This window comes from Rutidosis leptorrhynchoides, chromosome 4, assembly GCF_046630445.1.
Source record: "Rutidosis leptorrhynchoides isolate AG116_Rl617_1_P2 chromosome 4, CSIRO_AGI_Rlap_v1, whole genome shotgun sequence".
Classification (NCBI taxonomy): Eukaryota; Viridiplantae; Streptophyta; class Magnoliopsida; order Asterales; family Asteraceae; genus Rutidosis; species Rutidosis leptorrhynchoides.
Window position 1 is genome coordinate 61,008,820 of NC_092336.1, and position 17,350 is coordinate 61,026,169.

Here is a 17,350-nt window from a genome sequence, read left to right on the forward strand (position 1 = left end):
AAATATATTAAAAGTGTTGTAAATATATTTTGAACATACTTTGATATATATGTATATATTGTTATAGGTTCGTGAATCAACCAGTGGCCAAGTCTTACTTCCCGACGAAGTAAAAATCTGTGAAAGTGAGTTATAGTCCCACTTTTAAAATCTAATATTTTTGGGATGAGAATACATGCAGGTTTTATAAATGATTTACAAAATAGACACAAGTACGTGAAACTACATTCTATGGTTGAATTATCGAAATCGAATATGCCCCTTTTTATTAAGTCTGGTAATCTAAGAATTAGGGAACAGACACCCTAATTGACGCGAATCCTAAAGATAGATCTATTGGGCCTAACAAACCCCATCCAAAGTACCGGATGCTTTAGTACTTCGAAATTTATATCATATCCGAAGGGTGTCCCGGAATGATGGGGATATTCTTATATATGCATCTTGTTATTGTCGGTTACCAGGTGTTCACCATATGAATGATTTTTATCTCTATGTATGGGATGTGTATTGAAATATGAAATCTTGTGGTCTATTGTTACGATTTGATATATATAGGTTAAACCTATAACTCACCAACATTTTTGTTGACGTTTTAAGCATGTTTATTCTCAGGTGATTATTAAGAGCTTCCGCTGTTGCATACTAAAATAAGGACAAGATTTGGAGTCCATGTTTGTATGATATTGTGTAAAAACTGCATTCAAGAAACTGATTTCGATGTAACATATTTGTATTGTAAACCATTATGTAATGGTCGTGTGTAAACAGGATATTTTAGATTATCATTATTTGATAATCTACGTAAAGCTTATTAAACCTTTATTTATGAAATAAAGGTTATGGTTTGTTTTAAAAATGAATGCAGTCTTTGAAAAAACGTCTCATATAGAGGTCAAAACCTCGCAACGAAATCAATTAATATGGAACGTTTTTAATCAATAAGAACGGGACATTTCAGTTGGTATCAGAGCGTTGGTCTTAGAGAACCAGAAAATTTGCATTAGTGTGTCTTATCGAGTTTGTTAGGATGCATTAGTGAGTCTGGACTTCGACCGTGTTTTCTTTAAAAATGATTGCTTAACATTTTTGTTGGAAACTATATATTTTTAACATATGAATATTATGTGATATATTAATCTCTTAACGTGTTTGATATTATGTGATAGATGTCTACCTCTAGAACAAGTCCCATTGACTCACCTAATAATAATGAAGAGTCAAATGTAAATTGGAATGATTTGTGGACTGATTCACAAGTTCCCGAAGAGGAACCGGAAGAAGAGTCGGAACCGGAAGAAGAATCGGAACCGGAAGAAGAATCGGAACCGGATGAAGAAATAGAACCGGTGGGGGAAATAATAAAACGGTTAAGTAAAAGAAAATCCTCAACCAACCGACCAAAGTTAATTATGGTCAATGGTGTTTCTGCCAAGGAAGCAAAATATTGGGAGGATTACCAATTCTCCGATGAATCGGATTCCGACGAGAATTCCGATGATGTTATAGAAATTACCCCAACTGATTTTAAAAAGGCAAAAGAAAATAATAAGGGAAAGGGCATAAAAATAGAGAAATCTAATTCCAACCCCGATGAACTTTATATGTATCGTCAACCCCCGAAGTCCTTAAGTTGTAACAATGACCCAGGAACCTCTAAACCACCAGGTTTTTCTAAACCAATGTGGATAACGACGACTCATATTAGGGGAAAATCATATATCCCTAGAAACTTGGCAAAACGAACCAAAACCGAAGAAGAAGAAACAAGCGAGTCGGAATAAGATAGTTGTATTCATGTGGTGTAATATATGTAATATAGTGTGCTTATGCTTTATGATATATGTAAAAATTGCTTGTATTAATAAGTATTTTTTTATGAATCTAACTCTTGTCTATTTTACAGTTTAAAAACACAAAATGGATAGACAACCCAATATTTTAAGAGACCTACCCGGAGACATGATTGATGAAATCTTGTCTAGAGTCGGCCAGAATTCTTCGGCACAACTATTTAAGGCGAGATCAGTTTGTAAGACATTCGAAGAACGTTCCAAGAATGTCTTGGTTTATAAGAGACTTTCGTTTGAAAGATGGGGGATATCACATTGGGAAACCCATAAGTTACGATGTGTTTACTTTGACGCATATATTGCGGGGAACCCAAATGCTATTTTACGCAACGGGTTAAGAAATTATTTTGACTCAATATATCCGAATATTGGACTTCGTGATTTAGAAAAAGCGGCTAACATGCAACATAAAGAAGCATGTTATGCTTACGGATTAGTAATGTTCGCTTCTCACCAAAGTGAGAACAAGAACATCGGGCTACAACTATTAAACAAAACGTTTCCACAAGTGACGGAGTCGGTAATTGGGGTAAGAAATGAGGTTTTTAGATTATTACGGGACTGTTGGACATTACGTAACCCTCGTCCCTTTGATGACGTTACAACACGCTGTCTTATCAACGGCCATAACGGTTATGTTGCACAAGACCAAGGATGGGAAGTAGTCCTAGTAAAACCAGAATGCATGACTTGTTTCTGGACGTATGAATTACGTGTCTTTATTGCCTTTGCTGAACGACTTGTGTACTAGCTAGAATTGTCTTCACAACTATCTTGTATCAAAGTTATTGTGTGCTATATTTCATGCTTTATGTAAAATAAGCGGTATTGTAAGTTTGTAAAATATTGTATAAAAGTTTGAACGCGAAATATTATTATAATCAGTTTTTCATATAGAATTGTAGTAGTTGAATTGTATATTAGCTACTAAGTATGAACTTAACGGGTAGGTACTACCCGAATTTAAACTTATAAAACGCTAATATGAAGAAAAAGCTTTTATAAATGAGTTCATATTATGCTACGAAATACTATTAACTACTCTTAATATTCTGTATGATTAACTTGTTCCATTTAACTATTTTGAAGGAAATGGCACCGACTACTCGACACACCGTGAATATGAATGAAGAGGAATTCCGTACTTTTCTAGCTTCAAACATAGCCGCAGTACAGGCTGCGCTACATACCAACAATAACCTTGGATCTAGCAGTACAGGAAATCGTGTAGGATGCACCTACAAAGAATTCACTGCCTGCAAACCTTTGGAATTTGATGGAACCGAAGGACCGATCGGATTGAAACGGTGGACCGAGAAGGTTGAATCGGTGTTTGCCATAAGTAAGTGTACTGAAGAGGACAAAGTGAAGTACGCTACGCATACCTTCACAGGTTCTGCGTTAACATGGTGGAATACCTATCTAGAGCAAGTGGGACAAGATGATGCGTACGCACTACCGTGGTCAGCATTCAAGCACTTGATGAACGAGAAGTACCGTCCCAGAACCGAGGTCAATAAGCTCAAGACAGAACTTAGAGGGTTACGAACCCAAGGATTTGATATTACCACGTACGAAAGACGATTCACAGAATTGTGCCTATTGTGTCCGGGAGCATTCGAAGATGAGGAAGAGAAGATCGACGCGTTTGTGAAAGGATTACCGGAAAGAATCCAAGAAGATATAAGTTCACACGAGCCCGCCTCCATACAACAGGCATGTAGAATGGCTCACAAACTAGTGAACCAGATTGAAGAAAGAATTAAAGAACAGACTGCTGAAGAGGCCAATGTGAAGCAAGTCAAAAGAAAGTGGGAGGAAAACGGTGATAAGAATCACCAATACAACAACAACAGCAATTACAACAATAATCGCAACAATTATCCCAACAATCGCAACATCAATCGCAACTACAACAAACGGCCCAACAACAACAACAACAACAACAACAGCAACTACAACAATCATCCCAACAACAATAATAACCGTAACAACAACAACAACAATCAGAAGCAGCTATGCCAAAGGTGTGAAAAGAATCACTCGGGGTTCTGCACCAAATTTTGCAACAAGTGTAAAAGAAATGGTCATAGCGCGGCGAAGTGTGAGGTCTACGGACCAGGGGTTAATAGAACAAAAGGAACAAATGGTGTCGGAACGAGTAATGGCGGAGCAAGTAGTGTCGGAGCAAGTTATGCCAATGTAGTTTGCTATAAATGTGGAAAACCAGGCCACATTATTAGAAATTGCCCGAACCAGGAGAACACGAATGGACAAGGCCGTGGAAGAGTTTTCAATATTAATGCGGTAGAGGCACAGGAAGACCCGGAGCTTGTTACGGGTACGTTTCTTATTGACAATAAATCTGCTTACGTTTTATTTGATTCGGGTGCGGATAGAAGCTATATGAGTAGAGATTTTTGTGCTAAATTAAGTTGTCCATTGACGCCTTTGGATAGTAAATTTTTACTCGAATTAGCAAATGGTAAATTAATTTCAGCAGATAATATATGTCGGAATCGAGAAATTAAACTGGTTAGCGAAACATTTAAGATTGATTTGATACCAGTAGAGTTAGGGAGTTTTGATGTGATAATCGGTATGGACTGGTTGAAAGAAGTGAAAGCGGAGATCGTTTGTTACAAAAATGCAATTCGCATTATACGAGAAAAAGGAAAACCCTTAATGGTGTACGGAGAAAAGGGCAACATGAAGCTACATCTTATTAGTAATTTGAAGGCACAAAAACTAATAAGAAAAGGTTGCTATGCTGTTCTAGCACACGTCGAGAAAGTACAAACTGAAGAAAAGAGCATCAATGATGTTCCCATTGCAAAAGAATTTCCCGATGTATTTCCGAAAGAATTACCGGGATTACCCCCACATCGATCCGTTGAATTTCAAATAGATCTTGTACCAGGAGCTGCACCAATAGCTCGTGCTCCTTACAGACTCGCACCCAGCGAGATGAAAGAACTGCAAAGCCAATTACAAGAACTTTTAGAGCGTGGTTTCATTCGACCAAGCACATCACCGTGGGGAGCTCCTGTTTTGTTTGTCAAGAAGAAAGATGGTACATTCAGGTTGTGTATCGACTACCGAGAGTTGAACAAACTTACCATCAAGAACCGCTACCCACTACCGAGAATCGACGACTTATTTGATCAACTACAAGGCTCGTCTGTTTATTCAAAGATTGACTTACGTTCCGGGTATCATCAAATGCGGGTGAAAGAAGATGATATTCCAAAGACTGCTTTCAGAACACGTTACGGTCATTACGAGTTTATGGTCATGCCGTTTGGTTTAACTAATGCACCAGCTGTGTTCATGGACCTTATGAACCGAGTGTGTGGACCATACCTTGACAAGTTTGTCATTGTTTTCATTGATGACATACTTATTTACTCAAAGAATGACCAAGAACACGGTGAACATTTGAGAAAGGTGTTAGAAGTATTGAGGAAGCAAGAATTGTACGCTAAGTTTTCAAAGTGTGCATTTTGGTTGGAAGAAGTTCAATTCCTCGGTCACATAGTGAACAAAGAAGGTATTAAGGTGGATCCGGCAAAGATAGAAACTGTTGAAAAGTGGGAAACCCCGAAAACTCCGAAACACATACGCCAGTTTTTAGGACTAGCTGGTTACTACAGAAGGTTCATCCAAGACTTTTCCAGAATAGCAAAACCCTTGACTGCATTAACGCATAAAGGGAAGAAATTTGAATGGAATGATGAACAAGAGAAAGCGTTTCAGTTATTGAAGAAAAAGCTAACTACGGCACCTATATTGTCATTGCCTGAAGGGAATGATGATTTTGTGATTTATTGTGATGCATCAAAGCAAGGTCTCGGTTGTGTATTAATGCAACGAACGAAGGTGATTGCTTATGCGTCTAGACAATTGAAGATTCACGAACAAAATTATACGACGCATGATTTGGAATTAGGCGCGGTTGTTTTTGCATTAAAGACTTGGAGGCACTACTTATATGGGGTCAAAAGTATTATATATACCGACCACAAAAGTCTTCAACACATATTTAATCAGAAACAACTGAATATGAGGCAGCGTAGGTGGATTGAATTATTGAATGATTACGATTTTGAGATTCGTTACCACCCGGGGAAGGCAAATGTGGTAGCCGATGCCTTGAGCAGGAAGGATAGAGAACCCATTCGAGTAAAATCTATGAATATAATGATTCATAATAACATTACTACTCAAATAAAGGAGGCGCAACAAGGAGTTTTAAAAGAGGGAAATTTAAAGGATGAAATACCCAAAGGATCGGAGAAGCATCTTAATATTCGGGAAGACGGAACCCGGTATAGGGCTGAAAGGATTTGGGTACCAAAATTTGGAGATATGAGAGAAATGGTACTTAGAGAAGCTCATAAAACCAGATACTCAATACATCCTGGAACGGGGAAGATGTACAAGGATCTCAAGAAACATTTTTGGTGGCCGGGTATGAAAGCCGATGTTGCTAAATACGTAGGAGAATGTTTGACGTGTTCTAAGGTCAAAGCTGAGCATCAGAAACCATCAGGTCTACTTCAACAACCCGAAATCCCGGAATGGAAATGGAAAAACATTACCATGGATTTCATCACTAAATTGCCAAGGACTGCAAGTGGTTTTGATACTATTTGGGTAATAGTTGATCGTCTCACCAAATCAGCACACTTCCTGCCAATAAGAGAAGATGACAAGATGGAGAAGTTAGCACGACTGTATTTGAAGGAAGTCGTCTCCAGACATGGAATACCAATCTCTATTATCTCTGATAGGGATGGCAGATTTATTTCAAGATTCTGGCAGACATTACAGCAAGCATTAGGAACTCGTCTAGATATGAGTACTGCCTATCATCCACAAACTGATGGGCAGAGCGAAAGGACGATACAAACGCTTGAAGACATGCTACGAGCATGTGTTATTGATTTCGGAAACAGTTGGGATCGACATCTACCGTTAGCAGAATTTTCCTACAACAACAGCTACCATTCAAGCATTGAGATGGCGCCGTTTGAAGCACTTTATGGTAGAAAGTGCAGGTCTCCGATTTGTTGGAGTGAAGTGGGGGATAGACAGATTACGGGTCCGGAGATTATACAAGAAACTACCGAGAAGATCATCCAAATTCAACAACGGTTGAAAACCGCCCAAAGTCGACAAAAGAGCTACGCTGACATTAAAAGAAAAGATATAGAATTTGAAATTGGAGAGATGGTCATGCTTAAAGTTGCACCTTGGAAAGGCGTTGTTCGATTTGGTAAACGAGGGAAATTAAATCCAAGGTATATTGGACCATTCAAGATTATTGATCGTGTCGGACCAGTAGCTTACCGACTTGAGTTACCTCAACAACTCGCGGCTGTACATAACACTTTCCACGTCTCGAATTTGAAGAAATGTTTTGCTAAAGAAGATCTCACTATTCCGTTAGATGAAATCCAAATCAACGAAAAACTCCAATTCATCGAAGAACCCGTCGAAATAATGGATCGTGAGGTTAAAAGACTTAAGCAAAACAAGATACCAATTGTTAAGGTTCGATGGAATGCTCGTAGAGGACCCGAGTTCACCTGGGAGCGTGAAGATCAGATGAAGAAGAAATACCCGCATCTATTTCCAGAAGATTCGTCAACACCTTCAACAGCTTAAAATTTCGGGACGAAATTTATTTAACGGGTAGGTACTGTAGTGACCCCCGAACTTTTCCATGTTTATATATATTAATTGAGATTGATGTTTACATGATTAAATGTTTCCAACATGTTAAGCAATCAAACTTGTTAAGACTTGATTAATTGAAATATGTTTCATATAGACAATTGACCACCCAAGTTGACCGGTGATTCACGAACGTTAAAACTTGTAAAAACTATACAATGACATATATATGGTTATATATATAGTTAACATGTTTTTATTATAAGTATGTATCTCATTAGGTATTTTAACAATGAGTTATATACATAAAAATGAGACTATTAATTTAAGAAACTCGAAAACGATATATATAACGATTATCGTTATAACAACGTCTTACTAGGTACATATGAATCATATTAAGATATTGATACACTTGGTTAATTATGTTAAATGATAAGTAAATATATTATTAAGTGAATTAACAATGAAATACATATGTAAAAATAAGACTACTAACTTAATGATTTCGAAACGAGACATATATGTAACGATTATCGTTGTAACGACATTTAACTGTATATACATCATACTAAGATATATTATATATCATAATATCATGATAATATAATAATTTAACATCTCATTTGTTATAATAAACAATAGGTTAACAACATTCAACAAAATCGTTAACCAAAAGGTTTCAAAACAACATTTACATGTAACGACTAACGATGACTTAACGACTCAGTTAAAATGTATATACATGTAGTGTTTTAATATGTATTCATACACTTTTGAAAGACTTCAAGACACTTATCAAAATACTTCTACTTAACAAAAATGCTTACGATTACATCCTCGTTCAGTTTCATCAACAATTCTACTCGTATGCACCCGTATTCGTACTCGTACAATACACAGCTTTTAGATGTATGTACTATTGGTATATACACTCCAATGATCAGCTCTTAGCAGCCCATGTGAGTCACCTAGCACATGTGGGAACCATCATTTGGCAACTAGCATGAAATATCTCATAAAATTACAAAAATATGAGTAATCATTCATGACTTATTTACATGAAAACAAAATTACATATCCTTTATATCTAATCCATACACCAACGACCAAAAACACCTACAAACACTTTCATTCTTCAATTTTCTTCATCTAATTGAACTCTCTCAAGTTCTATCTTCAAGTTCTAAGTGTTCTTCATAAATTCCAAAAGTTCTAGTTTCATAAAATCAAGAATACTTTCAAGTTTGCTAGCTCACTTCCAATCTTGTAAGGTGATCATCCAACCTCAAGAAATCTTTGTTTCTCACAGTAGGTTATCATTCTAATACAAGGTAATAATCATATTCAAACTTTGGTTCAATTTCTATAACTATAACAATCTTATTTCGAGTGATGATCTTACTTGAACTTGTTTTCGTGTCATGATTCTGCTTCAAGAACTTCGAGCCATCCAAGGATCCATTGAAGCTAGATCCATTTTTCTCTTTTCCAGTAGGTTCATCCAAGGAACTTAAGGTAGTAATGATGTTCATAACATCATTCGATTCATACATATAAAGCTATCTTATTCGAAGGTTTAAACTTGTAATCACTAGAACATAGTTTAGTTAATTCTAAACTTGTTCGCAAACAAAAGTTAATCCTTCTAACTTGACTTTTAAAATCAACTAAACACATGTTCTATATCTATATGATATGCTAACTTAATGATTTAAAACCTGGAAACACGAAAAACACCGTAAAACCGGATTTACGCCGTCGTAGTAACACCGCGGGCTGTTTTGGGTTAGTTAATTAAAAACTATGATAAACTTTGATTTAAAAGTTGTTATTCTGAGAAAATGATTTTTATTATGAACATGAAACTATATCCAAAAATTATGGTTAAACTCAAAGTGGAAGTATGTTTTCTAAAATGGTCATCTAGACGTCGTTCTTTCGACTGAAATGACTACCTTTACAAAAACGACTTGTAACTTATTTTTCCGACTATAAACCTATACTTTTTCTGTTTAGATTCATAAAATAGAGTTCAATATGAAACCATAGCAATTTGATTCACTCAAAACGGATTTAAAATGAAGAAGTTATGGGTAAAACAAGATTGGATAATTTTTCTCATTTTAGCTACGTGAAAATTGGTAACAAATCTATTCCAACCATAACTTAATCAACTTGTATTGTATATTATGTAATCTTGAGATACCATAGACACGTATACAATGTTTCGACCTATCATGTCGACACATCTATATATATTTCGGAACAACCATAGACACTCTATATGTGAATGTTGGAGTTAGCTATACAGGGTTGAGGTTGATTCCAAAATATATATAGTTTGAGTTGTGATCAATACTGAGATACGTATACACTGGGTCGTGGATTGATTCAAGATAATATTTATCGATTTATTTCTGTACATCTAACTGTGGACAACTAGTTGTAGGTTACTAACGAGGACAGCTGACTTAATAAACTTAAAACATCAAAATATATTAAAAGTGTTGTAAATATATTTTGAACATACTTTGATATATATGTATATATTGTTATAGGTTCGTGAATCAACCAGTGGCCAAGTCTTACTTCCCGACGAAGTAAAAATCTGTGAAAGTGAGTTATAGTCCCACTTTTAAAATCTAATATTTTTGGGATGAGAATACATGCAGGTTTTATAAATGATTTACAAAATAGACACAAGTACGTGAAACTACATTCTATGGTTGAATTATCGAAATCGAATATGCCCCTTTTTATTAAGTCTGGTAATCTAAGAATTAGGGAACAGACACCCTAATTGACGCGAATCCTAAAGATAGATCTATTGGGCCTAACAAACCCCATCCAAAGTACCGGATGCTTTAGTACTTCGAAATTTATATCATATCCGAAGGGTGTCCCGGAATGATGGGGATATTCTTATATATGCATCTTGTTATTGTCGGTTACCAGGTGTTCACCATATGAATGATTTTTATCTCTATGTATGGGATGTGTATTGAAATATGAAATCTTGTGGTCTATTGTTACGATTTGATATATATAGGTTAAACCTATAACTCACCAACATTTTTGTTGACGTTTTAAGCATGTTTATTCTCAGGTGATTATTAAGAGCTTCCGCTGTTGCATACTAAAATAAGGACAAGATTTGGAGTCCATGTTTGTATGATATTGTGTAAAAACTGCATTCAAGAAACTGATTTCGATGTAACATATTTGTATTGTAAACCATTATGTAATGGTCGTGTGTAAACAGGATATTTTAGATTATCATTATTTGATAATCTACGTAAAGCTTATTAAACCTTTATTTATGAAATAAAGGTTATGGTTTGTTTTAAAAATGAATGCAGTCTTTGAAAAAACGTCTCATATAGAGGTCAAAACCTCGCAACGAAATCAATTAATATGGAACGTTTTTAATCAATAAGAACGGGACATTTCAAATGACACCAAATCCCCAGCTGTTAAGTAACGCCTGCGCATCCGCAGGGGTTAAGAATTGAGAAACTGGGCGCGGTGGTTGCCAAGGTTGCAGGGGTGTAAACGACGAGTTTTGCTGAATAGTCTGCGTCTGCAGAGGTATCGAAACAGTGGTACTGTAAATAGGTACCTGGCCGCAGCAAACTACATGCGGTCCCATGGTTTCGCCACCAGCGTTTATCGGGATAACCCTTGGATCCACCGATGAAAAATCCAACCGCGTGGTTGTGACTGGTGAGTTTGCTCTTGGCGGTGTAACCCCATCCGGATATATCGGCTTAAACCGCTGAAAGGGTTCGCCGGATACAGGTGGGGGGTACATTGTGTACCCTGCTTGAGCAGCCGCCTCCGTAGTCAAAACTGGCGTTTGCTGACTACCAGATGGCGCGTGTTGAATTGCTGTTTGAGTATGCTCCGATGATTCCTCGGAAGTTATGATACTGTTAAAAAGAAAAAATTCAAAAAATTTTGTAAATAGCGAATCATAATTCAAAACCTAAAAAGAAAGAACAATTAAACAGTTTTGAATTAATTCGACTCTCAATGAAAGCACCACTTGATCATGCATATTTTAACCGAGGGGTTTTAACATGCTTGCTCAACGTAAAGGAGGGGTTTAAGGATCTTAGAACGTGGCTCTCCGGTCCGGCTACCGTGAATAACCCTGGCCGACATGATGATGTCGGCGGGGTGGCCAAGTGATTAAGTCCACCTTCGATGACGTTCGTCGATCAGAAGGCCCCAAGCAAGGTTGTAGGTACCAGTTAATAAAGAACTAACCTGTTAACCTTTAGAAGATGATAGAGGATGTAAGTTACGTAGGATGTGTGGTAAAAGATGGCTACGTAACGTGGTCTGTTGCTAACGACGATTAGGGTTTGTATTTATAGGCAAACCCTAATTCTAGAACCGTCATAGGATAGTGATAATCGTTTCCATAACCAACTCCCCCGAATCACGGATATAATTATGGAAAAGATATTTGCTTGTTAGCTAAGCAACCGCCGTAAAGGGACCAGATACGGATCCGCATGCCGCATGCACCATAGCGCATGCCCGTGTGTATGTTACATGCGCATGCGGGCTGCGGTATCATTACATTAAATACTATTGTTTAATTCGTTTACCTCATGAAAGGTGTTCACTTATTGTTTCATCCATAATAATTTTCCATTTAGAAAAATAATCAATAAATATCATTAAACTTCTTACTTCACTCTTATTTATTACTCTTAATTATTTATTTCTTAAATAAATACAATCAAACTTAACTTAAATATAAATAATAAACTTACATTTATCAAAATTATTTTAATCTAACAAAAATTTTAAGAGAACATTCTTTTTGAGACATGGAGAGTGGTAATTTTAAACTAGTAAACGTAATATCAAGAGGCAAGGCAATCGGTGAACTCGAGAACTTAACAACTTTATTATCTAGCGTTTGTCTAAATACTAACAAAGACTCGTGGTCATGAAATCTGGACTCAAACGACATATTATCCCTTATCTAAATTCAAAGTCTCGTGAACAATGCGAGGGGTATTTTTGTCTTTTAATCATCAGCATTATTTTTTACTCATTTTTTGGCACACAAAAAAAAAAAACTTCACCTCTGTAAATTTACCACTAAAAATCTTGCTAACATTATCGATCTTCAGCTCAACCGCTTCACCTATCTCCATGCTTACATAATTCTGTTGTCCCGATTAAAGTGGGATTTTTATTTGGAGGGCAAATCTTCAAAGACTTCCAACTCATGTTGAATTAGATAAACGTGGCTTCAATCTTGATAATGTCAGATGTCCTCTATGCGATCACGACTTGAAATCGGTAGAACATATACTTATTAAATGTTGGAAATAATAGGGTTGTAAATTGATAATCCCGGATTGATTCTTGAATCGTGAAACACTTTCCTAATTAAGTATTTCGACCCTACTTGCCTCGGGTTACACGAAATCTTAATTGGGATAAGACAATAACGCAATTTAATTCTAGGCAAGAAGAGATCAAATTATAGTATTAGTGAGAATGTGAATATTTATATTTATAGGAAGTGAAAAGGTGTATGTTCGTTTTATGAAAACAAAATCATATTCCTATATTTATAGGAAGTGAAAAGGTGCAAGTGAAAGGATGCGACCTTTCAACCAAAAGATGTAATCTTTCAACGATAAGACGCAACTTTTCGTTCACACCTAATGGAATATGGTGGACAATTTCCATATTAGTATCAAGTTAACTCTTACGGGTGTGTACTCCACACTCTCCTAACCTGTTATTAAGTATAACTTGATTACCCTTGTTTTCAAGTAAATCTCAATTAACTAAAATGCTTGTTGGTAACACTAAAATCACCAACATTAAATACGAGCTTGCTACATCTATATGGGACTTAATTGCATGTTGGTGGGGTTTTTCAAACTTAGATATGAGAGGTATAGAAGAAGCATTTTCTAATGAACATCAAGCTATAGGGAGTATCACTAAAATACCCATTTTTCTCCCATTTTTGACTCAGAATCCATAAAAATAAAAAATTGACAATTTGTCCGCGCAAGACGCAAGGGCGCAAGGTGCCTGTTTGCGACCTTGCTTCCCGGTGGACGCAAGGACGCAAGGTGCCTCTTGCGACCTTGCTTCCCGGGGACGCAAGGACGCAATGTGCCTCTTGCTCCTGCCTGATCGTTTTCCTTCAGGCATTTCATCGAACACCTTATGTGCATGCACAAAATGTAAAAAATAGACTTTCAATTATTTAATTCATATAGACTTTCAAAAGTTAAAATGACATAGTAATAAAAAACAGGACACCTGCATCTAATTAATTCAATAGTTAAGCTAAATTAGTGAATTCAAGTGAACGTCGTAAAAAAAAAAGAGTTATTCACTAATTCACACAACATCAAAGATTCTTTAAATAGGCACTGTTGTGAATGCTTGATTACTTAGACTAATTTAAAATTGGTACTACTGGTATTATTTTGGTTATTTTCTGCTTTTTACTGCAATTATATAAGTGACTTATAGTTTCCATACTACTATATACCTATACGTAAAAATTAACCTCGAGTAAACCATTAACAACAACAAACCAAAATACGATTAAAAACATTGTGTATTTTACTTTTAAACACGTTAACTATATAATTAATCTTTTTCTTACTGAGATTCAACCCAACTTTATTCTTGACTAAATTATTTTTACATTTTGTGCATGCACATAAGTTGTTCGATGAAATGTCTGAAAGAAAACGATCAGGCAGGAGCAAGAGGCACCTTGCGTCCCCGGGAAGCAAGGTCGCAAAAGGCACCTTGCGTCCTTGCGTCACCGGAAAGCAAGGTCGCAATAGGCACCCCCAGGTGCAAGGACGCAAGGCGCAAGGCACCTTGCGCGGGCAATTTGGCGGGAAAAAAAAATTGCGCTCCAACGTAAGAAAATGAACAAAAATGGGCATTTTAGTGATAATCCCCAAGCTATACAATCCGAATCGAGGAGAAGAATATGACAAGCTACGAAATGGGTATGTAGTTTCACTATTTGAAAAACAAGATCTTTCGTAACGCGAAATGGGAAGCTTCCACAATTCTCAATGACATTCAACTAAAAAGCTTCTAATGAATCTCAAAAAGATTTAAGAAGCCGGGTTTAGAGTGACACCAATGGCTAATCAATCCGGTATTCTTCGTCCTACCATCTAAAAATAGAGTTGGCATTGGCTTAAATCTTTTTTCGTTCTTCCAGGTTTTGCTCGATATCGATTTTAGTCCATGTATTCGTACATAGTTTAGGCAGTTGGGCACAGTCTATTTCTGATGCTCGACTTCCTAGTTGATTTACATAAGATGATTGTTTGGCTTTGAAAAACAAAACAAAAAATAAAACTAGAAAAAAACTAGTAAAATAATTGTATAAAGCTCGGTCTTTCAACTCCAATCAAATAATCAACTCAATAAATATCCAAGATTAATTAATTGTTAGCGAATTATTATTATTATTATTATTGTTATTATTATTGTTATTATTATAATAATAAACTTAAAAGTTTTAAAACTTACAAAAAATTAGTGGGAAGCCTAGAGACAATCTGGGCCCCCACACCTCTAGCAATAGCAAAACCTATCCTAGTAAAAATATGAGCAGCAGCACCGGCACCAATATCTTGCGCCATCGAACTCTTCTGAACCCGCTTTAGCAAAGAAACAGCCTCCTTCTCTAATTCCCCAAGGGAAGAAAATGAGAAAGGAATGAAACCATAACCAATCGCCAGACAACTAGATTCGTACTTGACCCGCTTCCGACGAGCCGCATCAATCACAGCACGTCCAGGGACAAAGTCAGAAAGCCCAGACTGTGTCAAAGGAGAAGACCCTGTCAAGTCAACACAAACATCGCGACCACAATCCCAGGAATAAAGTAACACATCTGCAGGTCTGAGGGCCCTGTCGTTCCCTCCAGACAACCCAATGTCAACCTCCTTTCTCGCTGAAATCCCAGATCGATAACAAACATCAACAAGGGAATCCCGGACAATATTATGTCGATGCTTAATACCCACCATACCAGCACAAGACACCGCGTGATCCCCGAAAATATCCCCAGTAAAAACCCTTGAACAGGCAGAGCATGCCGTCGAGATAGAGAACAATGGAACACCTAACCGGTAGCACAACACACATCGGTAAGTCTTTGCGTTCATCGTCTGACCCAACCCCAAAATAGGGACTGCCCTTAGCCAAGCAGAGGTGTGATCACTCTGCTGTGATTTCCATAAGGCCGATTGTCGGGGAGATAATGAAAAAGTGGATTCTGCAGAAGCGGTAACCTTTGTGAAATAAACATCTGCCAATTTCTTCATGAGTATTGGGGCAGCGACCTCACTCGGATTACCTAAAATATCAAACCCAACCGTTTTATTAAACAGACCTAATGCATCTTCAAAAGCACGACCAAGACCAACAATACTCGCATGACGTAGGAGCTTGGTCTGCAATCCAGCAGACTGTAATCGAGAAGCCAGAAAAGCATAATGACGAACATCTCCCGCAGAATAAACACCAAGCCCTCCAAATGCAAATGGCAAGGTGGCAAGCCGCCACTGCCAATCACCAAACCCAGGCCCTGAAGCAGTAACAATACGCTCCAAGGAAGATCGAAGGGCTCCATCGAAAGCGCGTTGAGCCGCCTCAAATATACTAGGAGGACAAGTACGCAAGGAAAAGTGGAGTTTAGAAACTCCCGTACATGCCCTAAGCAACAACAACTCACACTGAGGATCATCAAGCTTAGCAACCTTATCCATAAGCGCAATGGACTTGGTCACCCTTTGCATCACCAGTTCGCTACTAAAACCAGGATCGGAACTTGCGGGGGCCCCAAGCAACTTAACACCATTTAAAGGCCGAGCAATATTAGGAGGAAAGACACCTACTTGCCTGTTGCGAGGGTCCTCTGTAGGTCAGAAAATTTCTGTTTTTTCAACATTGAGATGCAGCCCAAAACGAGGCTCATCCTCCATAATCAAATGCAAAACCTTCCTCACCACCAAAGTGTCCCCAATAATAGTACCATCATCCAAATACCACGCCTGAAGACAAACCTCAAAATTATCTCTGATTTTAGAAACCAAGGGTTGTAGGACCAAAGCAAAAAGCAGCGGACCAAGGGGATCACCCTGTTGCACCCCCTGAGAAGACCATAATGTGTGGTTCCCATAATACAATCTGGCTGGATTAGAGTAGCAAAATTCAACCCACCGAGAAATGCTCGGACAAAGGCGGCGAACTTCACGTAACATGACCGAGAAATGCTGGATTATTGTTATTGTTATTGTTATTATTATTATTATTATTATTATTATTATTATTATTGATTGATTGATTGATTGATTGATTGATGTATAAGGAAACACAATGTCTAGTTGCTAATATGCTATTTATACTTCAAAACTTGATATCCAGTATGTTTAAATTCTAGTATGAACTTCAAGAAAATTCTATGAGGAGATGTTGAGAAATTAAAGCGAGAAGATTTCATGGGTGATTACATCAATGGGCGACATTTCATTTGGGGAACAAAAGGTGGTGTTTAATGTTCAAGAAAAAGTAAGCCTGTATTTACCAATAATTAATTCAAAAGCAAATTATGACTAAATTTATTCGATTGCACCCAACCATCACAAGATAGTATAGTGATTGAGTTTCGAGTTACTTGCAAGAAGTTTCATGTTCGAATCATGTCTATAACGAATATTTAGTGATGGTTAGGGATCAGATAACTCGCTCTCACGGGTAGCTCAAACATAACTTTTTATCCATTTCAT